This window comes from Triticum aestivum, chromosome 5A (assembly GCF_018294505.1).
Source record: "Triticum aestivum cultivar Chinese Spring chromosome 5A, IWGSC CS RefSeq v2.1, whole genome shotgun sequence".
In the NCBI taxonomy this organism is placed as follows: Eukaryota; Viridiplantae; Streptophyta; class Magnoliopsida; order Poales; family Poaceae; genus Triticum; species Triticum aestivum.
In genome coordinates, this window is record NC_057806.1 from 625,997,244 (window position 1) to 626,007,087 (window position 9,844).

Sequence of the window (9,844 nt, forward strand, 5' to 3'; positions counted from 1 at the left end):
AGGGAAATGTCTGTAACTGACCATGATGTGTTAAGCAACCCGACTAAGACACATTTTCTAGCCAACTAAATTCATGATTCTAGCCAACTACACATGCATTGTGGCCCAAACTAAAACATGCATTCTGCCAAGTTGATGTCATTGGATGCAAACGAACACATTGATTGTCCAAAGAACATGTGCAACTACAAAAGCTTATATGTGCAACTGAACATACATCCCAGCCAATTGAATCTTGTATTCTTGCAACTAAAAAGGCATACATGTGCAACTGAATATACATCCCAGCCAAAAGAAAATGTTGGTAATTGATACAAACTTATGTATGCAAAATACTAACCTGCGGATTGTAGGTTATTGGTAACTTGAATGCCACGAATGCTTCAGCTTGCAAAATACCACCAAACAGTGGTGGCTGCTTCGTGCCTCTATACTCCTCTTTAAGCTGATGTAAAAAAATAAAAATAAATAACAAGGTTATCACAAACAGATTTGTGTGTTGAACGAAACCAAACATTATAAACTGTGCAACTACAACAAGATATTGGGTTGACAATTTGATTCTACATATATGCAACTGAACAAAGACACAAAAACTGTGCAACCCACATGGCACCTAAAAAAGTTTCTACCAACTGATGTTACACATCTGTGCAACAAGATAAGTAAAACTGTGCGAACTTAAAACAGACGGTGTGGCAATTAAAAATGAACATGTGTGCAGATGCCAAACGTAAAGCTACAAGCTGTGCAACTACATGCATTGTTGTGCCAACTGATGACAGTTTTTGTGCAATTTCCAAAAAAGTGACCAGACATCAAAAGAACATAAAAAGAAGACACTGTTGGAAAAAAACATAGAGAACTCACTTGTAATTTGCCGAACACACCAGGAGAGATCGTGTCCTTCTTGATCACCTTGGCAATTAGAATACTATCCCATGCATTCGCTCATATCGCACAGTTGCTTACTGGGATATCATGGACGAGTGCATCAAGGTATAGTATCTGCACCAGACCCAACAAAGGAAAAGCCAAGTTCAATTATTATGAGGAGTATTTCTGCAAACTATAACTGCACAAAAGAAGAAGAACACATGGAAGTGGTCATTTTCACTAACCATCAAGTGATACAAGCAGCAGCAGATGGTTTGCTTCTCCTGATCCATGTTCCAAAAAGCTTCATTTATGTGTTCTGCTACAAAGAGGCATATGTTTGTGTTCTTGAGCATTTCATGATCTAGCACAAGTCCGTAGCACTTTGGGCTGAGCTTCAAGGCCGTGGTTGGTGCTAGAAAAGTGCTGAAGGCAACCGCAAGCCAGACCATAAAGAATGTGTCATCCGTTCTTCCACCCATATCCTGAATCATCTTGCACCATGTACTGATCTGGGATGAGAATTTCCAGTTATGTTGAAAGCCTCTCTGAATCTCCTAGTAGCATCCTTGCCAACTAAATATCTGACTTTTTGACCCCTGTTTGGGAGATCAAATACCCTATGAACACTGTCAGCATCGACACGGATCCTTCCCCTTCCTGGGAAAACCATTTCAGAGCTCTCTGGCTGGTAGGATGATGTCTACTACACAACCTTCTTCTTGTAGACGTTGTTGGGCCTCCAAGTGCAGAGGTTTGTAGGACAGTAGCAAATTTCCCTCAAGTGGATGACCTAAGGTTTATCAATCCGTAGGAGGTGTAGGATGAAGATGGTCTCTCTCAAGCAACCCTACAACCAAATAACAAAGAGTCTCTTGTGTCCCCAACACACCCAATACAATGGTAAATTGTATAGGTGCACTAGTTCGGCGAAGAGAGGGTGATACAAGTGGTATATGGATGGTAGATAAAGGTATTTGTAATCTGAAATTATAAAAACAGCAAGGTAGAAAGTGATAAAAGTGAGCATAAAAGGTATTGCAATGATAGGAAATAAGGCCTAGGGTTCATACTTCCGCTAGTGCAAGTCCTCTCAACAATAATAACATAATTGGATCATATAACTATCCCTCAACATGCAACAAAGAGTCACTCCAAAGTCACTAATAGCAGAGAACAAACGAAGAGATTATGGTAGGGTACGAAACCACCTCAAAGTTATTCTTTCCAATCAATCCGTTGGGCTATTCCTATAAGTGTCACAAACAACCCTAGAGTTCGTACTAAAATAACACCTTAAGACACAAATCAATCAAAACCCTAATGTCACCTAGATACTCCAATGTCACCTCAAGTATCCGTGGGTATGATTATACGATATGCATCACACAATCTCAGATTCATCTATTCAACCAACACAAAGGACCTCAAAGAGTGCCCCAAAGTTTCTACCGGAGAATCACGACGAAAACGTGTGCCAACCCCTATGCATAGGTTCATGCGCGGAACTCGCAAGTTGATCACCAAAACATACATCAAGTGTATCACGTGATATCCCATTGTCACCACAGATATCCACGGCAAGGCATACATCAAGTGTTCTCAAATCTTTAAAGACTCAATCCGATAAGATAACTTCCAAGGGGAAACTCAATTCATTACAAGAGAGTAGAGGGGGGAGAAAACATCATAGGATCCAAATATAATAGCAAAGCTCGCGATACATCAAGATCGTATCACCTCAAGAACACGAGAGAGAGAGAGATCAAACACATAGCTACTGGTACATACCCTCAGCCCCGAGGGAGAACTACTCCCTCCTCGTCATGGAGAGCACCGGGATGATGAAGATGGCCACCGGAGAGGGATTTCCCCCTCCGGCAGGGTGCCGGAACGGGTCTATATTGGTTTTCAGTGGCTACGGAGGCTTCTGGCGGCGGAACTCCCGATCTATTGTGCTCACGGATGTTTTTAGGGTATATGGAGATATATAGGCGGAAGAAGTACGTCAGGGGGGCCACGAGGGGCTCACGAGGATGGAGGGCGCGTCCTAGGGGGGTGGGTGCGCCCCCTGCCTCGTGACCTCCTCGCAGATCCCCCGACGTGCACTCCAAGTCTTCTGGGCTTCTTTCCTTCCAAAAATGAGTTCCGTGAAGTTTCAGGTCAATTGGACTCTGTTTGATTTTCATTTTCTTCAAAACCCTAAAACTGGGTAAAAAACAGAAACTGGCACTGGGCTCTGGGTTAATAGGTTAGTCCCAAAAATGATATAAAAGTGTATAATAAAGCCCATAAACATTCAAAACAGTAGATAATATAGCATGGAGCAATCAAAAATTATAGATACGTTGGAGACATATCATAGGACTGCACCAGGAACTTAGTGAGGTCCGCTGAAAGTGTGTCTGATAAGTTCAACAGACCCCCAAACAACCTCGACACTAGCTCAGACATCTGCGGTGGGGATAGAGAGCCGTTGAACTTTGCAAACCGCCCTGGTGATGCCCTTATCCTGCCCGATTGTGATGGTCGCTCCACACCTTCCCCTGGAGCCACCTCAACTCCTTCACCACTGGCCTGTTGATGAGAAAATAAAAACATTAAGGAAACATTAAACACAAACAAAAAAACAGGAATGAAAAAAACTAGCAATCATCATTTGGATCAGTATTGAAAAAACTATATAAACATAAAATGGATCATGCCAACTAATATGATGTTTTTGTGCAACTAATAAAAGCTCATGATGACAACTGAAGACTACTAGTGTGCAACCTGCAAAAAAACTAAGAAAATATACTAGGCCTGACAACTACAAAAAGTTTTAGGGGATGTGCAACGATAAGAAATGATATTGCAACAAGATAACAGCAACTAAAAAAAGGTTTGCAAGGAACTGTTCAATAGCTCATAAACACACAAAAAAACACATACCTCAGCATCTGCTGCGAAAGATGCGACAGCTCCTCCAGCAACTGCTGGCTGCACAACAAATTGACCAGTGATGTCAACCATAAGATGCCAACTTGTCAACTACAAAGATGCCAACTAATGCCAACTAATGTCAATGTATTTAGATCAAGATGACCAGAGATGTCAACTACACGGTTGTTATTGACCAACTAAAAAATAGTGGTGCCAACGACTGCATAATTTCATCAGCGTCTAAAAAAGCGAGAAACACTTATATTCAAGAATTTGCTTACCCTAGAAGATGACTCAACTCCCTTTCCAGGTATTGCACGTCTAGTCCGCTTTACAGCACGAAACTGATCAGCATCCTAAGAAAAAAACATGAGCATGAGAAAAAACAAAAAATGTTATATGACCCAAACAAAATCAAAAGAAGGGGCTTGTGTCATCAGCATGCCACTTACCTCAACTTCCTCTCCCTGCTGAAGACTCTGCGCAGATCGTGGCTGGAGATTAGCAGGACGCTTCGAGTTCCGGCGAAGCGACTGACTTCCAGAACGCTGATTAAGCAACCAAAGAAAACATGAAAAAAAAGGACATTAGCATACGTGCATAAGTTGAAAACAACTCAAAAACACAAAAAAGTGAAGAAAAAATACATCGTCTTCATTGCCATCCGCATCTCCTCCTATTATAACCATTTTTTCCCTGCGGGGGGAAAACAACAAAAGAAAACATAGTTAGAAGATGAGCAAACAAACTAGAGAAATCATAGAAGGGTGCTTTGATGTGTAGAAAACATGTGGACAACCAACTACTACAGTGATGCAGCCAACTAGGCAGTCAACCTTGTGCAAACTGGACAGCATATAAGCCAACTAACTTTAACTGTGGCAAGTAATAACTAGGCAGAAAATAGTTAACTAAAGGCAACAAGCTCATTATGGTAACTTGTGCAACTGGGACAAACAAAAAATGCATAGCCAACAGGAGATATATCCAGCAAAACAATTGGGTATAATATATTGCAAAATGGCAAGCATTGGTACTGATTTGCACAAAATAAGGGTCCCTATTTGCACACATTAGGCAAAAACACATGAACAACCACATCCACAACAAAGACTGCAGATTGGGTAGACTATATTGGAGAATTGGTAAGCATTGGTACTAATTTGCACAATCAAAGAGGCCCCAGTTGCACACAGCAGGGGAAAAACACACGAACAACCATATCCAGCACAAAGGCTGGCAGAAAAATCAGTAGACTATATTGGACAATTGTCAACCATTGGTACTAATTTGCACAAGTGATGATCTCTATTTGCACACAACCGAATAAAAACACGTGGACCACCACATCCACCACAAGGCTGGCAGATTAGGTACACTATATTGCAAAAATTGGCAAGCATTGATGCTAAATTGCACAAACAACGGTTCCTAGTTGCACACAGCAGCAGGAAAACACATGGACCACCAGATCAATAACAAAGGCTGGCAGCTTGGATAGAGAATATTGGCAAATTGGCAAGTGTCGTGGAGTTGTCACGATAGATGTCCTCGTGATAGGACTTAGTCGTGGAGCCATCGCTATGGGTTAACTTAAAGGGGTTAAAGAGGACAAGGGACGCAAGGGTTTATACTGGTTCGGCCCCTTACGATGAAGGTAAAAGCCTACTCCAGTTGTGATGGAATTGCTAGGGTTTCGATGACCAGGGAGCGAACCCGCTTTGCCTGGCTCTCGAGTTGTTGTGTGTTGTCCCTAAACCGCCGCCGGGTCGTCCCTTTATATACACAGGTCATCGCCCGCCGGTTTATAGAGTCCTGAGTCCGGATCATCATTGTGTCCAACTTGGTCTCTATTCCTCCTATCTTGTAATACAAGTTACATGACAATGTCGGTTTATGTCTACAGGCCTTAACCCGCCTTAGGGCCTTGGGCCTTCATAAAGCGCCATCGTCCTTTATCTTCTAGGCTTCTAATTCTTATAGAGTTAACCCGGCCACTCCTGGCCGATTTACGCCCAGTAGTAATATCCCCAACAGCAAGCATAGGTACTAATTTGCACAGGTAATAGTCCCTAATTGCACAGAATAGGGGAAAACACATGACCCAGGAGAACCATCACAAGGCTGGCAGATTGGCTATATTATCTCAAAAATTGTCTACTACTTCTCCTAATTTGCACGCAAGGGCAACAGAGTTGCACACCGCGGGGGAAAACACTCATCAAAAACACCAGATCCACCGCGAGGCTACAATCCATAGACGAGGCTCTATCGCCACGAATCACTCATCCTCCCTGAACCACTCATCCTGTACGTATATGCACGAGCTCTCCCCATACTGCAACGCAAAAACGACAGGATGAGCACAACCCTAGCCCACCCCTGCCAATCCGGCGGTTTCCCAAACAAAGTAGTCCGCGGGGGTGACCTCAACCTCGCCGGAAAATGAATTCGACCTCCCTAATCCCGACCGCAACCTCAAGTTCGACCTCTACCTCGACCTCCCTGACAATGACCGCGACCTCACCGGAAAACGAGCGACCTCACCAGAAAAAAGGAGGGCGGGCGAGTGGAGAAACAAGCAGGGATGAAGAACGAGGAGCGTGCGTAGGAGTAGTACATATGCCGCCGCGGACGACGACCCTCGCGGCGCGCCCCGCCGTCGACCACAACCCGGCGGATTTGGAACCGCCTCCGAGCACCAACCAACGGCGAGAGCAAAGGGGTAAAGAGGAGGCATGGGCGGCGAGAGGTGGGGGGTGGACGGGGTAATGGCACGAAATTTGAAACCGCCGCCCACTACGCACGAGCGGCTAATACGCTGGAGAACTGCCTAATCCTCTATGACATGTGGGTCCCACGGGGGGTTTATCTCGCGCGGCGCGGCACAATCGGACCAGGCGACCGGTCCACGCGCGGGTCCATGCGGTGCGGCCCCACCAGCCGACCAGGGGACACCTGGACACACGCGCTGTCGATCAAGACGAGATCGAGCGGCTCTCGTTCGGCCGCTCGTTCTCTCCGTTCAGCGCGCAACCACTTTTTAGATTTTGGGCTTTGTTTTTTGACTAAACACGTCTATGGGGTGTGTTCAGAATTCAGATGTACCCTCGGATGGGAAAATTTCTAGGGCCTCTAGTTGCGTGCATTGTACTGTATATTCGACGTTTACTTTTGACTAGAAGAACACCCGTGCGTTGCAACGGGGCCACATTAACTTTAAGAGTTCAATATCAGTTATGTTAATATTACATTTAATATTCTCATACATATCAAGTGACATTGGCGACATTTTTTACCATCAAATTCTCATACACACACACTCTCCCTCCCTCTTCCTCACTCTCTCTCCCCCTCTCCCTCTCTCTCCCTCTCTCTCTCTCTAAAACACACATATCCATCTTATTGGGTACATGATCATAATCCATCTATTTCACACGCACACACGCTAGTGCATAACAATATGGATTATGTGTATTATATTTGCCACCACAACTTATATTTCCCCGAGCCGCATCGCTACAGAGCCGAGCTCCCACCCGACCACCTCGCTGGCATCGAAGGGGAATGGATAAGGGTGACGCCCTGCCTCCCCTGCCCCCCATGGCCTCACTCCTCGACGCCCCCTCCCAGATCCACTTCTCCTCCTCGCTCGCTCGATCCCGTCGATCTGGACGAAGTCAGATGCCACGGCCACCATGACCGACCCCGTCCACATAGCCACTGCTCTCCCTGCAGTCTAGGATCTTGTCGAGGAGCTCCGAACTCCTCCACTACTTCGTCTGTGCCAACGAGATCAAGTCCAGCACCCACGCATCGACGTTGTTGCCGTCTTCCTCAACCTTCGGCCACCATAACATTGACGTTCGATCTGCGCCGCCCCGAGCTCCCTTCTTCCCCTAGGTCGCCATTGACACTGCCGTGATCTCCGCTTGCCTTTCCCCTGTTTCCCCTCTCGTTTTCTCTCGTTAGGTATTTCGCCGTGGCCGAGAACCGCTGTCCGCCATGGTCATTACAGGGGTAGCAACCGAGCTCCTCGGATTGACCCCGTGGCACATGCCCGCTCCTATGCACGCCCATGCCCAAGCCTGCTGCTCTTCTTCCGCGCCCGCGGGGCCACTCCCTCTCCATGCCCACGCCTGTGCCACACCGTGTCGATCGCGCCTTCCACTGTCGTCGCGCTCGTTGCAGCCACCGCACCACTGTGACCCGCGTGACGCACACCCTGGCCACGCGCCACACTCTCGCTAGCTGCGCTCGCCCCGTCTGCTGCCGCCTATCCCTTCGCTCCCCCTGCCTCACGCCCCCTCCTGTCACGGCCATCTTTTGTCGGCCGCCCCCTCAGCCACGTTGGCCGCTTGCCTCGCCTGCTGCGTGCTGCTTCCTGCTGCCATGCGCTGCTCCACCGCTGGTATGCTGCTGCGCCATGTCCTCGACACCGTCGTGGACAAACATGGCGGAGGGATTGCCAATGGAGTATGAGGAGAAGGTGGCGAAGAAGGTGTGGAGAGGCAGGAGGTCTGGGGTGGCGTCAGCTGGCTGTGGTGGAGGTGTTTATGCGAGAAGGAGCCGGAGCGGAAGGAGAGGTCACAATTGGAAAGAATCGCAAAAAAATCATAACCTAGAGATCTCATTCCAAAAAAATGCTAATATCGATGGAGGGGTGATTTCCTTCTATAGGTGGAAAACATAGGAAATATTGGTTGTTATCAAGGAAAGGTAAAAATTTAGGAAAGTTAGGATTTTGAACTGATTTCTATGCAAATGGGGTTTTATTGTTTGGTAACGTGATATCAGTACCTGCCCGTTTGTGACGTGTCTGATTAGGAAAGTTTGCAAATGTTAAGAAACTATTTATTGGGAGGAAAGTTTGTGACGTGTCTGTTATTTGTTTTCTAAAACAAATTTCACTAATGAGAGAAATCGATTGATTTAGATAAGTTAGGAAAGTTAGATTAAAATATATTAATTGTTTCCTGAAAATCTGTTATTTGTTTCCTAAGACAAATTGAACCAATAAAAGGAATCGAATGATTTTCATAATTTAAGGAAGTTAGATCCGTGATTTGTTATACGTTAGGAAAGTTATGGTTGTAATAAAGAGGGGAGAGAAAAATAAACCGATGAACCAGGGTGGGAGGGGGTGGTGGGAGAAGAGACGAAAAAACCAGCGAAAATAAACCGTGCAAACGATTCACCAACTGCTCTATTAAAAGTAGAGATGACCATGTTGCTGCCTTGTTGCAAGGCAAGAAAGCTATGATGGCCTTGGTCTGATGGGGTTTCCAAATGTGTGCAAGGTGCAGTTTCATGGGTGTTGCCTGCAAGAGAGATAATTAAGCCACTCACTTGAAACTACCATGCATGGATCTGTTTTGACCTCTTCTTTTGCAGGAGTAACACACGTACGTAGGACCTCTTCGTTCACGAATCCTTGTTGCTTTTTCCGGATGGAGCAACCAAGGGAAGGAATGACGCGTATGATGAGCAGGTCACTAGTAGAAAAAGGGCCTTTAGTCCCGGCTCATAAGGGCCTTTAGTCCCAGTTCTGGAACCGGGACTAAAGGGTCGGTACTAAAGCCTCCCCCTTTAGTCCCGGTTCTTATACGAACCGGGACTAAATGCCCTCCACGTGGCCGTTGCCTGGAGGTCCACCTTTAGTCCCGGTTAGTAACACCAACCGGTACTAAAGGAAATTTTATGATTTTTTTAAATTTTTTTTGAATTTCAAATTTCTGAATCCTTGCTGCTTTTTCCAGATGGAGCAACCAAGGGAAGGAATGACGCGTATGATGAGTAGGTCACTATTAGAAAAAGGGCCTTTAGTCTCGGTTCATAAGGGCCTTTAGTCCCGGATCTGGAATCGCCCCTCAAGAATTATTTTAAATTTTTTTTGAATTTCAAATTTATGAATTATTTTAACCTCTAATCTCTAATCACCCTTCATCACTGCTCAATTTAACCTTTAATCTCTAATCACCCCTCATCATCTAACTTCCCGAACGGTCACCCATCCTCTCACTACTCCAGCCTGAGCACGCTT